Below are 20927 nucleotides of genomic sequence, written 5' to 3'. Positions count from 1 at the left end.
GGCAACTAAAAAGAAACAACAGGTCAGAGCCTTCTATTAATGACTACCAAAAACAATAGTAATAAAAACAATGATCTTAATAATAATTGTTTATTCTCTCTATTTGTCAGAACATTTGTAATTCTTCTTTAAACTGATAACACTCCAATGGCACATCCTATAGTTTGTAAAATATAAAAATCACTCTTAGGGATCCATAAATACCAAAAATCGAAACTTGCAAACTATTTATCAGGATAAGAGAATAATACCTTTTCATTCAAGTTTTTCTAGATTTTGAGGTTGTGAAAAGAAGTCTTTTGCATTGCGAGCCACCTTTGCCTCCAAGACTGCTTCCAAAACTATGTCAGATCCCATCACCGTATCTGATATCACTATCAGCATTAAGTGCTTTGTAGCATAATTGGTCATAGCAGCTTTATCAATAATCTAAAACTATCAAGTTCATACACCACAAGGCTAAATCACGAGCACTTTCAATGGCCCAACATTTACTCAACAAGAAACAAAATATAATATTCCAAGCTTTAGTAATCAATGGATGCAGTAGATTGTGGCCTAACGTTGTGGAAGAAACTAAAAGAGACCAATGATGCATATCCGACAGCCTGCTGTAGACACCAAATTTTTGGTGTAATTTCATTTTTAGTTTTTTATTTGTCGTGTTCATTTTTAGTTTTTAGTTTCCAGTTTTATTTTTATTTTTAAGTTTTATCATAGAATTTGTTGAAAAAGAAAAAAAAAGAGAAAAGAAAAGCATTCAAAAAAAATATGATTTAGTCGTTTGTAATTTAAATTCAATGCTTTCTTGAAAGAAAAAATGAAAAATATGAAAAATGAAACAAAAAAGATGGAAAAATGGCCATTTTTGTTGTTTTTAGTTGTTTAGTTTTTAAATTATTTTCATTATTATTATTATTATTACCTGGTTTTTGGCAATTTGTTATTATTATTATTATTTATATTTTATCATTTCTGTATTTATTAAGTTGAAAGTTAAAAAAAAAAAAAAAAAAAAAAGAAGAGAAACGCGACTTGTAAGCTGCGTTTTTGCAGCTTGCAAGGGAGGACTTCGGGCAGCCCCTTGGGTTGTAAATATAGAAGAGCTGGCTGAAGGTTTAGGGTTGTGGTTCCTAGATATAAAAGGAAAGCCGCAAGACAGCCGCAAAGGGGGAACCAACGGGGGAAAGAAAATAGAAAAAAAGACAGCGGAAGATAGGAGAGGTTGGAGGGGAAGGCAAAAACGAAACAGGGAGAGCAAAAGAGAGATTAGGGGTCCGGCTGTAGAGAAGCAAAAGCTACGGGAGACTTATTGAGTGAACGGAAAGGAAAACGAGAGACAGAAGGGAACCATTTTTTGAGAGATAGAAAACAGGGAGGTTTTGGAGGGTAACGGCGGAAACAAAAGTGAAGGAAGAGAGAAAAAGCTGAACAAAGGAGAAGGGAATCTGAAACAAGAGAGAGCTGACGGCTGAGGGCTCCAGGGAGAATCTGAATAGCAAGGAAGGAAGAAAAGGTTTCTGGTTCGTTGTAGCAAAGGAAAAGAATCAGGAGGTGCAGCTGCAAGAGAGCCAGAGAGACAAAGATTTCATCTTTTGGAATACATCAAGCTTCGGTCAAGGATTAAAGGTAACATTTTTTACTTTGGACTGGTTTATAAGTTGCTGAATCATGTTTGAATGCTGAAAGTCTTGGTCTTTACACTTGATTGTGTCCTCCATACAAGTTCTATCTATGAATCTGGTTTGAGTTTGAAGAAAAAGGGGTTTGCGTTAGCTATGCTTGTTTTGTTAATGTCCATAGCTGTTTCTCTTGGTGGTCTTTATGCGCAATCTGGGTTGAAAAATTATGGGAGATGCATAATTTATGGCTGGGTTGGAGGGTAGGACGTATGTTCATGGCTTTTGTTTCGAAAAGATGGCTGTTTTCTTGAGTTTTGTGGGCTGCATATGTCTTGAATTCCATTGTTAGATTATGAAAAGAAAATAGTGGCTGAATCCATGTTTTGCATTTCCATTTGAATCCATGTTTCACGGCTGTTTTCCTCCTGTTTGAGAGCTGGAAACTTCAGAAAATTCTGGAGTTTGCGGACAGATTTGATTGCAGAAAGTTTACTTCTTCCATAACTTACATGAAGCTGGCTGCAACAAGCTAAAAGCCTTTGGTTTGTTGCAGCGGCATGGGTCAATTTCTGTGGTCTTTGTCTTTCGCTGGTTTAAGTTTGGAGTTCATGATGTCTTTGATCTTTGGCTAAGCACATCCTGGACATGTTAGCTGCAAGTTACATTTTTTCTGTTGAGAATTGCATTTCCTGCCATGATAATGAACCAAACCTGGAAAATTGCAGCAAGCTTTGATTGCAGAATGTTTCTTCGTTGCCTTGCATGAACTCCTTTATGAGTTAACATAGTTTCCTTGTATGATTTTGCTTGCTTGGATTATGGTAGTTGTGCAGTTGTTAGTTAGTTCAAAGCTTGGAAGATTGATTAAGAAGTTTTCTAATCTATTCTTGGTTGTCGAGGCTTCAAAGCTTAGGAAACAAATTGCAGAAAAACTTTGCTGCACTCTTTCTTCTTTGCTGTTTAGTTTTTTTACTTTCTTGATGGTCAGCTCCAACTTCATATGTGCAACGGCATTGTGTGTTTAGTTAATGTTTTTTGCGCATAAGAGTGGAGCATGAGATGATGTCTTCTTGGTTGAAGAAAGTTTGGCAAGCTGCCGAATTTTCTGTTGCAGAAAACCTGCGACATGTTTTCCTTTTATTGCTGTCTTGCTGTTTAGTTTTTCACCCTTGATGGCCAGCTTCACTTCTTGTTTTAATCTTGCAATAAGAGTAGCTGCCTTAATCTTGCAAATGATGGAATGGTTATGCTTAGATGAAATGTTTTGATCAAAGCTTGGAAATGGAAATGAGAAGTGCAGCAGTTTCCTTTCTCGGTTGATAGAAGTTTGAATAGAAAGTAAATTGCATAAGTTTTCTTGTCTACGTAGCTTGCATGAGTTTTGCATGAAACAATTGCTGAAAATTGCACTTTGATCCCTCAAGTCTCCCCTTGTTCTACTAGGACCCAATCAATTGAATAACTTCATCAAATTGGTCCTTGGCAATTTTAATTCTACAATTTCATTGCTTGTTTGTTTTAATTGATCACTATGCTTTGTTTCAATTGCACTTAATTCATGATTTTAGGGGCTTTATGACCAAGTGAGCTTGTGTTTGCCTATTTTCTTTAATTTTCCCAAATAAATTGGTACCTTGACCATTTCTTTTATTTTGGAGGATAAAATAAGTAACTTCACCTCATTAGGGCGTCAATTCAAGGGAGGTACACTCTATCCCTCATTTGCACTTCATTTGACCCTACGTGCTCCTATGTGTTATGTGAATATGCCTGTCTACTTCGCTTTCCTTACCTCTTTGCATGCATTTTTACTTTTATTTAAGTTTTATGGGGTATGTGTACACCTCTTGTCTTGTAATAGATAGGGCTTGGCGAGCAATTTGGTCCATTTACCCTTTCCCCTTTATGTTTTTATGGGGTATGTGTACACCTCTTGGCTTGTAATAGATAGGGCTTGGCGAGCAATTTGGTCCATTTACCCCTTCCCCTTTATGTTTTTATGGGGTATGTGTACACCTCTTGGCTTGTAATAGATAGGGTTTGGCGAGCAATTTGGTCCATTTACCCCTTCCCCTTTTGTTTTAGTTAGTGAATGTAATAGGTTCATTAGCTTGGTTGCATGCCTACGTGTTAAGTGTTACTCGCTTTATTAGGCTCTTGCATCTAGTCGAGCATGCTAATTGTTATGTGCTATGTGTCTATAGGTGTTTGGCATGTCTAATCGCTTTCCATAGCTATGAATGAATGTGATGGATGAATGTACGTCACCACACTAGTCCAATGCTAGTTGTGGCTCATTATTTCATTAGGAATTCATAGAAAGGGCTAGTCCAACGCTAGACCCAATAGGATTTTTCCTTTGTTTTCCATTAATGCATTATTTGCCTGTTCACTACATATCATGCATCTTCCCTTAGTTTTATCATCTGGCATGCTCCTCGCACCCCTTTTCCCCTCATTTTAGGACTTTTGCATCTCATACTAGTTATAGGGTTCATTTGCCTGGAGAGTCCCCTTAAATATGGGATATAGACGAGTGTGGCTTTTTCTAAAGCCTTAGCACGCTTGTATCCTCTCTATAGAAGGGCAAATTGAGTCACGATTTAGGTCTCCCCGTACCCAACATGCATGAATTCCCTAAGCTCATGCATCCTCAATCCACTCTATCATCACACTTTCACTTTTGTCTCATTTGCACACGAACACTTTTTTATCTTCACTTGCACACGAACACTGTTATCTTCACTTGCACACGAACACTTTTATCCTCACTCGCACACGAGTACTTTCATCTTCATTTGCACACCGACACTTTCACACTTTTCTCTAAATTGCATACATGCATTTTGCCCACTAGCACTTGGAGTATATTTTATACATTCAAGGACATTTTCTTTGCACACTTCCCCTCACACTATTGTTTTTATTACTTTTTCACACAAACGCACATTTTTCATGGCATGCATTCATCTACTCATTTTTCACGTCATTTAGGTTTAGGTGTGACCTCTCCAAAAGGATCATTGTTGGGCTTCACAATTAATGTGATTGGCATCACTCAACCTTTGAAGAGAAATTTCCCCCATGTCCCCCTAGGTCTAGGTTTTTGCATTCATATAGACATATCCAATACGCGATACATACCTTGGGTAGAAAAATTAGGAAAAATTGGTTTAAGTCACGCAACTAGCCTTGGCTAGGTCGAAGGGGTGCCTTGGATTTTTATCCTTGCCTTCCCCTTCGTCAAATGTGACCCCCGATCCCTCTTTTGGTTACGTAGACCCAAAAGTTCTCTAAAAGGGTTTATTTACTTTTTCAGTCAAAAACAAAAAATCATTTTTGGGTGACTTGGTACACCCTAACTCGATACCAAGTGGCGACTCCATTTTCATTAAAAAAACCCTTTTTGAACTTCACTTGGCCAAATCGTCGCATTCTTAAGTCCCATGGCCTTTTACTTTTCATTTTGCACACGTTCACACACACACTACACACTCACATCTCACACCACTACCCACACAACACATCACCAAACACACCATCAAAAAGTGGGGCGCGACAGTTGGCGACTCCACTGGGGAGTTCCTAAGTGGGTCCAAGCACTTTGACTTAACCATTTGTTTCCTTTTTCTACCCTTTTTATGCATAGCATTTGGATATTAGGATTGCATTTTTCATTTTTAGGACCTTTTGTCTTATGTACGTAATCAAACCAATCCCTCGACTCACGAATGTATGTTTGAATGAATGTTTACTTGTTGTCTCGCGTTTGCATTGCATTTGGGTGGGGGGACATATCCTAGAGCCTCGCGTTGGTTCTTGATCCCTCCCCTCCAAACGAGCACTAGCATACGTGCATACGCTTTAATTTTTCACCCTCCTTTATTTTTCTTTTAGTGGCTTGTCACGCCACTCCACCCTATTAGGATTTTAGGCGACTCACTTGGACGTGTGACCGCGACACGACGTGTGCGTAGCACGATCCGAGGGGTCACTCAATCTTCCGCTTTAAGCTTTGGGTTGATAGCCTTTAGCTTTTAGTCGAAGATTGAGGATTTTTGATAGATTCACTCAGACATGTGGCCGTGACACGACGTGTGCGTAGCAATGTCTGGGGAATCGCTCGAGCCACCGACAAAGAACCTTGGGATTGATGACCCTTGGTTTCCAAGTCTGAAGGCTCGGGGACCTAAAACCTATCGAGTCTAGATGCATTAGTGAGCCAATACCTCATGCATCCATGATAGCTTGCCTAGGGTAGAGTCGGCCTTATCCTGAGCTAGGGACACTATTCACGAGGGGAGGGATCCAACCCCTTTCTCCCTTTTATTGCTTTATTTCTTTGTGTTGATTTCGTTGCTACAATGTGTTATGTGTATTTGTCTTGGCTGAACTAACTTTTCTTGATTTTGTGTCCCCATTGCATTCACAAACCCTAGCAAATAAGAGGTCTGGCATGACCTTCTTTTAGAACCTACCCTCGTAAATAGGTTATTGCACGTTTAAAGATTTTGGTATATTGCATTCATAGATTAATAATGCATTTTTAAGCCTACCTTGGCGTATAAAAGGTCCTTTTAGGTCATGATTTCATTTCAAATTGCATGTTTTACTGCTTTAATAAATGGCATCATGCATAAACCATAGAAAGGGAATGCCACATAGGGAATCCCGTGTTTAGGAATAAGCCACCTTGTGTCTCGGATACTTAATCCAGTGAGACTTGCACGTTTACATTTTGTACCATCCAAAAGGGTAGTGCACAAGGTAAGGTAGGATCCGATCATCTTCATAAGAGCGATTTTTGGAATATGAGCATCTAATAATCACTTTTTGGCCATTTTATCAAAATTGGTAAAATTTCCTTGCGTAAAAGGACATTAATTTGAAGAAAATTCACAAATGATTCCTCCTATTGAGATGATAAATAAATTGAGGCCAAAATTTGATTTTAGAAGCTCATAGACTAATGCATCTCAATAATTTTGAAATCACCAATGGCCGGACAATTCAACCAAATCATTTTGCCAATTCATTCAATAAATCATCAGTTCATTTGACCAACTTACCCTTTTTAGGGTCACCTGGTCGATTTTTGAATAAATCATTTCAATTCATTTGACCAATTTACCCTTTTTAGGGTCACCTGGTCGATTTTTGAATAAAATCAATTCATTTGACCAATTTACCCTTTTTAGGGTTCATTTTGACCAACTTACCCTTTTTAGGGTCACTTCGGTCGATTTTTGAATAAATCATTCAATTCAATTTGACCAATTTACCCTTTTTAGGGTCATTCGGACGATTTTTGAATAAATCCCTAATTCAATTTCATTCATTTGACCAATTTACCCATTTTTAGGGCAACCGAGCCGATTTTGAATAAATCAAGTTTCGTTCAATCTATTTGATCAATTTACCCTTTTTAGGGTGATCTGATTAATTTTGGATAAATTTCATCCAATTCATTTGACCTGTTTCCCTTTTTAGGGTAATTCGGTCGATTTTAAATAAATTGTCAATTTCATTCAACCCATTTGCCCTATTAGGGTTTCATTGTCAAATTCCAAATTGGGAAATCTAGTCGATTTCGAGAAAAACCGTCCATTGCATCCAATCACTTGATCAATTAGGGTTTTGACCCGTAATTCACTAAGAAATTTTATCAACAAATTCCGATCTCTTCGATAGGAGTTCGTCAAGGTCAAACCCATGCGTTTTGCAAATCAAAGGTGATCAATCTATTCAGACGTTGTCCTCATTTTGACAAATCTCTCGTCACTCCAATGGCCAAATTTTTTCAAATTATTTTTCACTCAATGAGTTGATCAGATCCGTCAGGTATGGTATAGTGCTTACCCTAGAGGATCGCGTTTTCATGCTAGGCCTACCCTTGGCATAAAAAGGGCTCCCCCATAGGACATGCATCCGAATTTTCTGGATATCTACTAACTCTTGCCTTTTTCTTTTCCTTTTCTTTATTTTCTTTGGAATAATTAAGCGAGGGTTGAACCTAAAGGCAATCTGTCAAAAATTCTCAGGTGATATTTCAACATAGCTTCTCGTCGAAGCCCCATCATAACGCGATCCCGCAGTAGAGTTCAGAGGAGTCGTGTAAACATGAGTTCACAACCGGAACAGTCAGATAGGTCTGCTACTACCGCTCAACCCGAGACTGCAAGTTCAGGGATTCAGTTGACTGAGATGCTTACCAAGTTTGGAGAGATGGCGTATGAGATGGCCGCTCAAAGGAAGTTGAATGATGAGCTAATTAGCAGCGGAGTTCAACCCGAACCTGTACCCGCCAGACAGCCTGAGCAAGAGCCATTTGACCTGCCTTCGGCCCATGCCACTGTTACTCCATCATTTCCTATTGCACCCGAAGAAACTTTCACCTATCCCACCACAAATTTGCCATACACTTACCCTCCTCATCCTTCATTTTTTCTTACTCACACGCGAGGTCCACCACCCCAAATCACTTCAAATATACCACCTGAGCCACATACCTTTTATTACCCTGTTGCTGAGCCATTCCTACTAGACCATATTGTTCAAACCAAGGCAGAAATGGGGGAATCTTCTGCTCCCGTTGATATAAAGCTGCTCAAACGCCTTGATCGTTTCGATGAGTTTATGAGGAAGAGTCAGGGGTTGAACAAACAAGGAGTCCTGGACTACGATGAGCTTTGTCTCTTTCCCAATGTACAATTGCCTGAGGGATTCAAAACTCCGAAGTTCAACAAATACGATGGGACGGGTAATCCCAAGACACACCTCCGACTATTTGCTAACAAGTTGGGAAAGCCTGTAGACGACGAGAACCTGCCTCTAAGGTTGTTCCCGGAAAGTCTGGAGGGGGATGCCCTCGACTGGTACTCAAATTTGAAGTCCGAAGAAATAAAAACCTGGATTGACTTGTCCAATGCTTTTGTAAGGCAATATGAGTATAACTGCGAGCTGGCTCCGACACGGACCACGTTGTAAGGAACAAAAAGAAAACCCTCCGAGGATCACAAGACTTATGCCAAGAGGTGGAGGAAGATAGCTGCCAAAGTCGAGCCACCGATGACTGAGGACGAAATCATACGCACTTTCATTAAAGCACATGATCCCCCGTATTTTGAAGAAATTTTCCGCATGACTGGATGCTCGTTCGCCGCCATTGTCAATAAACTTGAGGAGTACGATGACTTCGTGAAAGCTGGGAAGATTGTTAATGTCTCTGCCCTCAAATCCCAGTTGGATGCTTTGCAAGGACAGGGGACTAGTGAGAAGAGCCCGCAATTTAAAAAGAAGGAGGGGGAAACTGCCTTCACCTGGAATCCAAACCCTGTCCCAAGACCCAGACCTCGACAATACCCTACCAACTCAAACCCTTACCCCTACTACTCAAATCCTCATCCTGTTTACCACACCAATATCACTCATCCTCGACCTCGCTCAAATTATGCCAACCCGCCTACAACCCCTTTCCAAATATCTCAACCAAGCTTTCAACAGGCTCGTCCTCGGCCTCCTTACCACCAAAGATTTCCCCCACCAAATAGACCCATCTACAACTATCCCCGACCCACTGAAACCTACAATCAAAGCCGTACCCGAACCTTCACCAACCTAGGCAGGCCTTTGGACCAATTGTATGAGCAATTGAAGGTTGCCAGCAAAATAGGCGTGATTCCCCCTCCAACTTACCTTCATGGCATGCCTGTTGGGTACAATCCACATGCTATTTGTGCCTATCATTCGGGAGTACCTGGCCACTCAACCGCCGATTGCAGGGCACTTAAGCACAAAGTCCAAGACATGATCGAGGCAGGAGAAATAGTGCTAAGGAAAAGAGGTGAACAAGGGCCGATCATAAGTACAAATCCTTTTCCTGAACACCAGGACACCTTCGAGGCATCCACCTCCAACGACGAAATTTGAAAATCCTGAAGGAGCTTTGCACAATTTGGATGGCCGAGTATCTTCCCTCTTGAAGGGAATTTCGATAAATCTAGGGGTTGTTATTTACTAAAGTTCACAAAACCCATTTCTTGCATATGTAAATAGCTTCATGAGAACATCTTTCGCAATTAAATTTTTGTCTTGTTTCCGCTTGGATTAGTTTTTCCAATTAAATGCACAATTTGTTTATTTGATTATTGTCCTGAATTTTAATTCTTTTAAATGGCCAAAGATGAAAATTATTTGACCCTTTGAATATCACTGTTCTGGATTCTGATAATACCATTCATCCAAAAGTCCCTTCATTAAGAAAATCCTTCATTGAAAAATCCCTTCATTAAAAATCCTTCACTGAAAAATCCCTTCATTAAGAAAGCTCTTCATTGGAAATCCTTTCGTTAAGAAAGCCTTTCATCAAGAAATCCCTCCTCTGCCAAGTTCTAAGCTGATTGGTTAAAGCAGCGTCACCGACGATTGATTTTGATGGATGAAAGGCAGTTGAATGTCGTATGGCCTGTGTTCATAACCAAAAGGTCCGCCACCGGTCCTTTAGAGAAGAAGGACAAAGAGTTAAAGCAAGATTTGCCAATGCAAGATGAAATCAAAGACGAATTTGGCCTAAACTGGTAAGGCCATTTGTCATTCAAAAAGGTGCTACCGAGTGGAGCACTTATCCTTGAAGAGATGGACGGACAAACAATCTCTCAACCTATCAACTCAGACATGTGTAAGAAGTTTTATTTCTGATTATGCAAATTTCTTTTGGAAATCATGCAAGGGGCGAAACAAAAGTCAGGCCATCTTCTTTTCCAATCAAAACATTTCATCCCTAATCATCCCTTTTGAGCTATCAGAACAATAATTTTTTTTTTCGTTTGGCAGCCCCTGAGGATTGCAAACCCCACACTGGGGCAAATTCATGTTTTTAAAAAAAAAAAAAAAAGATGATGATCAGAAAGAAAAGAAAAACCCCACACTGGGGCAAATTTATTTTTGAAAGAGAGATGAAAGGAAAAGAGGAAAAGAAAGAACCCCACACTGGGGCAAATTTAGTTTTTGAAGGAAAATGCAATAGTGAAAAATGCAATGAAAAGCACAAAGAGAAGAATTCAATCAAACTGGGGCAAATTCTCCTCAGTTTTGTTCAAAATTTGGAGATGATCTCAAAATGATGCAATCTCAGGTTATTTCACACCTCTCATCAAATTTGCTTTCAAGCCTCAACTTTTCTTGAAATACCCCACCTGACCCCATTACAAAAGCCCAAAGTCCTGGCTTTCGTCACTTACTGTATTTCTATTGGAAAGTTTGCTAATCAACTGACAAGTGATGTCCATAATGCCTTCGCCTAATCTTACAAGGGGAAGTGCATTTTACTGATGTCAGAAATCTTTAACTCATACTCCTGAGGCGATTAAGGTTGAGCTCTTCCATTGCTTCCTTAGGTAAAAACCCGAAAGGGCACCTCAAAAGAAAAGGAGAAAAAGAAAAGGAAAAGAGAAAAACAAAAACAAAAACAAAACAAAAGAAAAGGAGTGGGGGCAACCTTGGTGAAAACCCGAAAGGGCGCCAAGGTAAGATTTCCGCAATGAGCAAGCACAAGGAGGAACAACTGGTGGTTTGATCCATTTGGATTTCTCCTCATTTTTGTCATACCCCTGCCAATATTGAATTCCAGAACAAGGATATTCAGAGATTCGAATACGCATCCTTGGGCCAAAGCTGTGTCATTTTGTAAAACATTCTTTGGCAAATCCATGCTTAGGAAATTCATTTTTACCAAATTTCTTGCATTCATGGTATTTTTGTAGAATTTAAGCACAAAATGGTTATGTGTGCATTCTTGTATGACATGTGAATTTTCTTGCATACTTCATTCTTTATCTTTGAATTTTGGTGAATAACAATCCCCGTGGTTTATTTGAAGCATACTTGGGTTCAGTCATCTCCTGAAAAGGGTTAAGGTTCAACAAAGTCAGTTATGCAGACTTCACAATATGGCAAAGCACATACCTGATCAGTTTGTAAATCGGAAAAGCCTTAGGGTGAAAAATCCAACCCAATCGGCTGCCACAACAAAAGTTGATAAAGGCATCGAAAGACTCATGTTTACACGATTCTCAAAGGAAAACGGATCAAATGATGGTGGCAATTTCTTTGTTTTCTTTTCTCTTTTGCAGAAAAACTGCATGCACAGATGAAAGTAATCACACCTCGCACTGGAATCGGTGCCAGAAAGAGTCCTCCGGTGAACAAAGGCAGAATGAAAATGTCGCAAGCAAATTTCATCAAAAATGCAACAGCATAGCGATACAGAATCAACTCTGGACTCACATTGCAAAAATTCATCATACTGGGGCAAATTAATTTTTTGGAAAGATTTTCAAAAGTCAAAAAGAAAAGCAAAAAGAAAAATCATCAATCAAAAATCAACACAAATTTTATCACGGCAGGCTCGGGTTTAATCCCACTGACCGATTGTCAAGGCATTTTTTATTTTACTCTGCCACTAGTTGTAAGTCAGTCCCACTAGTGCGCATTTCATTTTGCATCGCCACTAGCCGCGGGTCAGTCCCGCAATTCAAAGCCTGTTCGGGTCAGTCCCGCGATTAAAATCATTTTCGGGTCAGTCCCATGATCAAAAGCACATTCGGGTCAGTCCCACGATCAAAAGTTTATTCGGGTCAGTCCCACGATCAAAAGCTTATTCGGGTCAGTCCCACGATCAAAAGCATTTTCGGGTCAGTCCCATGATCAAAAGGTTATTCGGGTCAGTCCCACGATCAAAACCATTTTCGGGTCAGTCCCATGATCAAAACTTATTCGGGTCAGTCCCGCGATTCAAAGCTTGTTCGGGTCAGTCCCGCGATTCAAAGCTTGTTCGGGTCAGTCCCGCGATTAAAATCTTTTTCGGGTCAGTCCCACGATCAAAAGCATTTTCGGGTCAGTCCCATGATCAAAAGCTTATTCGGGTCAGTCCCACGATCAAGAGCATTTTCGGGTCAGTCCCATGATCAAAAGCATTTTCGGGTCAGTCCCATGATCAAAAGGTTATTCGGGTCAGTCCCACGATCAAAAGCATTTTCGGGTCAGTCCCATGATCAAAAGGATATTCGGGTCAGTCCCACGATCAAAAGCATTTTCGGGTCAGTCCCATGATCAAAAGGTTATTCGGGTCAGTCCCACGATCAAAAGCATTTTCGGGTCAGTCCCATGATCAAAGCTTATGCGGGTCAGTCCCACAATTCAAAGCCTGTTCGGGTCAGTCCCGCGATTAAAATCTTTTTCGGGTCAGTCCCACGATCAAAAGCATTTTCGGGTCAGTCCCACGATTCAAAGCTTATGCGGGTCAGTCCCACAATTCAAAGCCTGTTCGGCTCAGTCCCGCGATTCAAAGCTTATTCGGGTCAGTCCCGTGATTAAAGCTTGTTCGGGCCAGTCCCATGATTTGAATTTCCTTCTCTAGTCGGTCCCAATTTTAATTTTTCTGTTCGGGTCAGTCCCGTTTTAAGTTCCTGTTTGGGCCAGTCCCGTCTTTAAATTTCGTTCGGGTCAGTCCCGTTTTAAATTTCGTGTAGGGGTCAGCCCCCATTTCTAAAGCGTCCATTGTTCGAGACGTGTTCGCCGCCAAATAACACAGGTGAGTATTTGGTGTCTACTTCTTTGTCTCAAGTTTTTCCAAAACTCAGACAAAGAGGGGCAAACTGTAGACACCAAATTTTTGGTGTAATTTCATTTTTAGTTTTTTATTTGTCGTGTTCATTTTTAGTTTTTAGTTTCCAGTTTTATTTTTATTTTTAAGTTTTATCATAGAATTTGTTGAAAAAGAAAAAAAAAGAGAAAAGAAAAGCATTCAAAAAAAATATGATTTAGTCGTTTGTAATTTAAATTCAATGCTTTCTTGAAAGAAAAAATGAAAAATATGAAAAATGAAACAAAAAAGATGGAAAAATGGCCATTTTTGTTGTTTTTAGTTGTTTAGTTTTTAAATTATTTTCATTATTATTATTATTATTACTTGGTTTTTGGCAATTTGTTATTATTATTATTATTATTTATATTTTATCATTTCTGTATTTATTAAGTTGAAAGTTAAAAAAAAAAAAAGAAAAAAAAAAAGAAGAGAAACGCGACTTGTAAGCTGCGTTTTTGCAGCTTGCAAGGGAGGACTTCGGGCAGCCCCTTGGGTTGTAAATATAGAAGAGCTGGCTGAAGGTTTAGGGTTGTGGTTCCTAGATATAAAAGGAAAGCCGCAAGACAGCCGCAAAGGGGGAACCAACGGGGGAAAGAAAATAGAAAAAAAGACAGCGGAAGATAGGAGAGGTTGGAGGGGAAGGCAAAAACGAAACAGGGAGAGCAAAAGAGAGATTAGGGGTCCGGCTGTAGAGAAGCAAAAGCTACGGGAGACTTATTGAGTGAACGGAAAGGAAAACGAGAGACAGAAGGGAACCATTTTTTGAGAGATAGAAAACAGGGAGGTTTTGGAGGGTAACGGCGGAAACAAAAGTGAAGGAAGAGAGAAAAAGCTGAACAAAGGAGAAGGGAATCTGAAACAAGAGAGAGCTAACGGCTGAGGGCTCCAGGGAGAATCTGAATAGCAAGGAAGGAAGAAAAGGTTTCTGGTTCGTTGTAGCAAAGGAAAAGAATCAGGAGGTGCAGCTGCAAGAGAGCCAGAGAGACAAAGATTTCATCTTTTGGAATACATCAAGCTTCGGTCAAGGATTAAAGGTAACATTTTTTACTTTGGACTGGTTTATAAGTTGCTGAATCATGTTTGAATGCTGAAAGTCTTGGTCTTTACACTTGATTGTGTCCTCCATACAAGTTCTATCTATGAATCTGGTTTGAGTTTGAAGAAAAAGGGGTTTGCGTTAGCTATGCTTGTTTTGTTAATGTCCATAGCTGTTTCTCTTGGTGGTCTTTATGCGCAATCTGGGTTGAAAAATTATGGGAGATGCATAATTTATGGCTGGGTTGGAGGGTAGGACGTATGTTCATGGCTTTTGTTTCGAAAAGATGGCTGTTTTCTTGAGTTTTGTGGGCTGCATATGTCTTGAATTCCATTGTTAGATTATGAAAAGAAAATAGTGGCTGAATCCATGTTTTGCATTTCCATTTGAATCCATGTTTCACGGCTGTTTTCCTCCTGTTTGAGAGCTGGAAACTTCAGAAAATTCTGGAGTTTGCGGACAGATTTGATTGCAGAAAGTTTACTTCTTCCATAACTTACATGAAGCTGGCTGCAACAAGCTAAAAGCCTTTGGTTTGTTGCAGCGGCATGGGTCAATTTCTGTGGTCTTTGTCTTTCGCTGGTTTAAGTTTGGAGTTCATGATGTCTTTGATCTTTGGCTAAGCACATCCTGGACATGTTAGCTGCAAGTTACATTTTTTCTGTTGAGAATTGCATTTCCTGCCATGATAATGAACCAAACCTGGAAAATTGCAGCAAGCTTTGATTGCAGAATGTTTCTTCGTTGCCTTGCATGAACTCCTTTATGAGTTAACATAGTTTCCTTGTATGATTTTGCTTGCTTGGATTATGGTAGTTGTGCAGTTGTTAGTTAGTTCAAAGCTTGGAAGATTGATTAAGAAGTTTTCTAATCTATTCTTGGTTGTCGAGGCTTCAAAGCTTAGGAAACAAATTGCAGAAAAACTTTGCTGCACTCTTTCTTCTTTGCTGTTTAGTTTTTTTACTTTCTTGATGGTCAGCTCCAACTTCATATGTGCAACGGCATTGTGTGTTTAGTTAATGTTTTTTGCGCATAAGAGTGGAGCATGAGATGATGTCTTCTTGGTTGAAGAAAGTTTGGCAAGCTGCCGAATTTTCTGTTGCAGAAAACCTGCGACATGTTTTCCTTTTATTGCTGTCTTGCTGTTTAGTTTTTCACCCTTGATGGCCAGCTTCACTTCTTGTTTTAATCTTGCAATAAGAGTAGCTGCCTTAATCTTGCAAATGATGGAATGGTTATGCTTAGATGAAATGTTTTGATCAAAGCTTGGAAATGGAAATGAGAAGTGCAGCAGTTTCCTTTCTCGGTTGATAGAAGTTTGAATAGAAAGTAAATTGCATAAGTTTTCTTGTCTACGTAGCTTGCATGAGTTTTGCATGAAACAATTGCTGAAAATTGCACTTTGATCCCTCAAGTCTCCCCTTGTTCTACTAGGACCCAATCAATTGAATAACTTCATCAAATTGGTCCTTGGCAATTTTAATTCTACAATTTCATTGCTTGTTTGTTTTAATTGATCACTATGCTTTGTTTCAATTGCACTTAATTCATGATTTTAGGGGCTTTATGACCAAGTGAGCTTGTGTTTGCCTATTTTCTTTAATTTTCCCAAATAAATTGGTACCTTGACCATTTCTTTTATTTTGGAGGATAAAATAAGTAACTTCACCTCATTAGGGCGTCAATTCAAGGGAGGTACACTCTATCCCTCATTTGCACTTCATTTGACCCTACGTGCTCCTATGTGTTATGTGAATATGCCTGTCTACTTCGCTTTCCTTACCTCTTTGCATGCATTTTTACTTTTATTTAAGTTTTATGGGGTATGTGTACACCTCTTGTCTTGTAATAGATAGGGCTTGGCGAGCAATTTGGTCCATTTACCCTTTCCCCTTTATGTTTTTATGGGGTATGTGTACACCTCTTGGCTTGTAATAGATAGGGCTTGGCGAGCAATTTGGTCCATTTACCCCTTCCCCTTTATGTTTTTATGGGGTATGTGTACACCTCTTGGCTTGTAATAGATAGGGTTTGGCGAGCAATTTGGTCCATTTACCCCTTCCCCTTTTGTTTTAGTTAGTGAATGTAATAGGTTCATTAGCTTGGTTGCATGCCTACGTGTTAAGTGTTACTCGCTTTATTAGGCTCTTGCATCTAGTCGAGCATGCTAATTGTTATGTGCTATGTGTCTATAGGTGTTTGGCATGTCTAATCGCTTTCCATAGCTATGAATGAATGTGATGGATGAATGTACGTCACCACACTAGTCCAATGCTAGTTGTGGCTCATTATTTCATTAGGAATTCATAGAAAGGGCTAGTCCAACGCTAGACCCAATAGGATTTTTCCTTTGTTTTCCATTAATGCATTATTTGCCTGTTCACTACATATCATGCATCTTCCCTTAGTTTTATCATCTGGCATGCTCCTCGCACCCCTTTTCCCCTCATTTTAGGACTTTTGCATCTCATACTAGTTATAGGGTTCATTTGCCTGGAGAGTCCCCTTAAATATGGGATATAGACGAGTGTGGCTTTTTCTAAAGCCTTAGCACGCTTGTATCCTCTCTATAGAAGGGCAAATTGAGTCACGATTTAGGTCTCCCCGTACCCAACATGCATGAATTCCCTAAGCTCATGCATCCTCAATCCACTCTATCATCACACTTTCACTTTTGTCTCATTTGCACACGAACACTTTTTTATCTTCACTTGCACACGAACACTGTTATCTTCACTTGCACACGAACACTTTTATCCTCACTCGCACACGAGTACTTTCATCTTCATTTGCACACCGACGCTTTCACACTTTTCTCTAAATTGCATACATGCATTTTGCCCACTAGCACTTGGAGTATATTTTATACATTCAAGGACATTTTCTTTGCACACTTCCCCTCACACTATTGTTTTTATTACTTTTTCACACAAACGCACATTTTTCATGGCATGCATTCATCTACTCATTTTTCACGTCATTTAGGTTTAGGTGTGACCTCTCCAAAAGGATCATTGTTGGGCTTCACAATTAATGTGATTGGCATCACTCAACCTTTGAAGAGAAATTTCCCCCATGTCCCCCTAGGTCTAGGTTTTTGCATTCATATAGACATATCCAATACGCGATACATACCTTGGGTAGAAAAATTAGGAAAAATTGGTTTAAGTCACGCAACTAGCCTTGGCTAGATCGAAGGGGTGCCTTGGATTTTTATCCTTGCCTTCCCCTTCGTCAAATGTGACCCCCGATCCCTCTTTTGGTTACGTAGACCCAAAAGTTCTCTAAAAGGGTTTATTTACTTTTTTCAGTCAAAAACAAAAAATCATTTTTGGGTGACTTGGTACACCCTAACTCGATACCAAGTGGCGACTCCATTTTCATTAAAAAAACCCTTTTTGAACTTCACTTGGCCAAATCGTCGCATTCTTAAGTCCCATGGCCTTTTACTTTTCATTTTGCACACGTTCACACACACACTACACACTCACATCTCACACCACTACCCACACAACACATCACAACACATCATTCAAAAAGTGGGGCGCGACACCTGCAACATTACAGAGTCCATTATTGTTTATTATAGCTGATTTCATTCCTTTTATCTCCCAATCCTTAATAAAGAAAATAACACTTTCTTGTAAGGATAAAATCCTCTTGCCAACTGCCTCCCATTTGTACTAACTAGCAAGGGCGGTTGCGTCCACCTATGGTGGGCCCACTTCTCCCTCCAAACCTCATGAATCCTTGCCTAATCTTCGTCAGCACGAGTCTCGATTTCCAAGATCAAGTGAAGCAGTATATTCTAAAATGACATGCTAAAAAGAAAACAAGCAAATTTCATAGAATGCAATACCTATCCAGGATCCTCAGCTTCTACTAGATCATCCAGGCAACGAACACATGATAAAAGCTAGTAATACTTATTCATATCTTAACTTCACCAAGGAAATGAAAGTTTATTTTAATGTCACCAACAGATAAGGTAAGATACAAATCTAAGTTACCTTTTAGAGCATCCCCAAACACAAAGTTCTTTAACTTGCTATTCCAGCTAATAGGTCAGTACTGGAAATTACCCTCTAAATCACACAAAGAGCGAAAGAAAGACCAAAAAGTCTAGATGATAAATAGAAGCACATTTAGAAAATAGAGAGCAAGAAGAAAGACAGAAACTCGTAAAAACCAAAACAAGAAAACGGCTCACACCTTTTTGATTTGGCAACAATCCTGTACTTTCAGCAGATACTGGCAGGATGGTAAGACCAGATTCATCCGTTAGCTCATTTAGAACTTCATTATTCACAGAAGCAGGGTTCAATGACTTAGATTCAGCCAACTTTGCATAAGCAATAGCTTGGCAGTGCATGTTAGATGAGGCAGAGGTCCGTGAAGCATAATCCTAGGAAAGACATAGTTTTAACCCTACCGATAAAATTTGCTGCTTAAAGAAACATTAATGATGTTACAGGAAATAGATTTTAGGTAGCACGATGAACCTTAGCAGTGGGGATTGCTGAAATGCTCTCTTTACCTGGTTTTCCCAGCCCAGTTTCATCTAAGTCAAACCAAAGAACAAAAAAAAGAGTGGGTTGGGGCATGCAATAAGGTGAAAACCTGAAAAGGGAAGATTCAGGCTATTCAAGAACAAGAGTTAAAAGAAGAAGTTATACCACTTGTAGGAGATGTATTCACAGCATTGTCCACAAGGCTCCGAGCTAATGGACCAGGATTCACAAAAGATATAGTTCGAATCTCATGACGAATAGCTTCAAGTTGGGAAATAGTGTCTTTGTAGTTCTTTATGCACCTACAAAACACAAAATTAGTACAGCTCATCTACAAAAATCATTGAAAGACAGTGCCATTTACATTTTAATTGTCTAGCTAGTGAACCTCAACCACTAACTATGCCATGCATGTGCTTTCTATACAGACAGACAGGCAGACAGAAACATTTAGAGACATATATCTATGTGCATGTAGAGAGAGAGAGACCCGATGAGCCTTAGATTGCTGCATAACACTATCGAATTGGCCACGGGCCACTTGGACATATCCAATTGCCCTTCCAGCCAACCTCCCCGCGGTTCTTGCAATTATTGGCAGATCCTTTGGGCCTGAACTACAGCTATGAATATCAACACATAAACCTCAATTTAACATTGACACTAATACGTGTGCACATATGCCAGAGCAAGAGATAGAAAGTATCATTTCCAAAGGATCATCCTTGAAGCCACCCAAGCAAAAATGGAAAAACCGCAAAACACAACACACTTTGTCGTGATAGCAAACAATACAACTTACTACATTGTTTCATCGCATTTATACGTAGGTAATCATCAAAAAAGATGCAAAGATCAAAATCTATACAAGGAGGAATAGCCAATAGCGTACCAATTAGAGTAGCAGTAGCTCCAATTATGAGAAACAGCTCCCCATAAGAAATCCCAAGCATCACTCTTTGCTTTTGTTCCCCCTCCTCCTAGGCACTTGTAGCTGAGCAAAGTGCATGACAGGGCTAAATTAGTGTTACTTTTTGAAACTTTGGCTTAAAGATAAAATTGTCAGGTGTAGAAAAAATGTACTAATAGACAACCTTTGTTGTCTTCTTTATTCAATGACAATAAATTGCACATTGTATTCAAGAAACAATCAATTAAAATCCCAAATTGCAACCACTAACACGAGAATATTCTCTTTTTGCTTCCTCTCTAACGCCGCCTCCTTGTGCTTGATGCACACAAGCACAATTTCGCACAGTAACACACAAAAAGCATGAAAATCTCTATTTCCTTTGCATTTTTTCCTTTTTGAGTTCTCATGTGGACATTTTATTAAAATCTTGATGTGCATGGGCAAAAACAACAATTTTTCTGCTCAACCTGAGCTAAAGCAGGGCCCAAACTTTCTATTTCAACCATATTCACAGCCTTTTCCACATAAATGGAGCAAATAGTCACAAAGTTACAGATGAAATATTGAAATACCCAGAAATTATAACAAGACCATTCAACAATACCTAGCAAAAAAATTCAATCTTGTACATAAACTATACATGATTTGAACGAAATTGACAATTGATAGCATGGGAAGCAGCTCACAGTGGTATTTCGAAGAAAAATTGCGCCTTGATAGTATCCCTATTTTGTCGTTCTTTTTCTTCTTGAAGGAAATGGCGAGTTATCAGAGGAGCTGGAGATAGGGGGACATTGCATCATCTGAGGTTTTGAAACCGAGACCAAATTGGTCGAACCGAAAAATGGTGGTCAAGGGTCATGACATCATAAATATGTTAAAATTAATTTTTGTGATCTAAAAGATAATTATGCAAATCAAAAAAATTACATGAAGCAATTGAGTAGTTCGTATAATTCATTGAACTGGAAAATTTGTAATCTTAAGTAAAAACATACAAGTATTCTAAAATCATAAATCAATATTAAAGAGTAATGAACTAAGATTTAAAGCTAAATATATCATTAACATTAATATATTTCATCTTTTAAGTTAAGAAAGCAAATTTAAAAATATTAATCCTTATGTTCTATTTGGTTATTTAGTGAAATAGCGTAGTAAGAAAATTGTAGGAAAGTTTGAAGCAAAGGAAAAAATGCGA

At 39.2% G+C, this 20927-nt stretch overlaps 1 pseudogene; it reads right to left on the bottom strand.

Annotated features, from left to right (window-relative positions):
• Positions 1–255: 255 nt before the first annotated feature.
• Positions 256–19766, bottom strand: LOC113693415 (uncharacterized; annotated as a pseudogene).
• Between the last annotated feature and the right edge of the window lie 1161 nt (positions 19767–20927).

The sequence above is a fragment of the Coffea arabica genome, chromosome 1e (assembly GCF_036785885.1).
Source record: "Coffea arabica cultivar ET-39 chromosome 1e, Coffea Arabica ET-39 HiFi, whole genome shotgun sequence".
NCBI classification, from domain to species: Eukaryota; Viridiplantae; Streptophyta; class Magnoliopsida; order Gentianales; family Rubiaceae; genus Coffea; species Coffea arabica.
The sequence above is the reverse complement of the archived record's forward strand: the minus strand, read 5'-3'. Positions and strand labels throughout refer to the sequence as shown.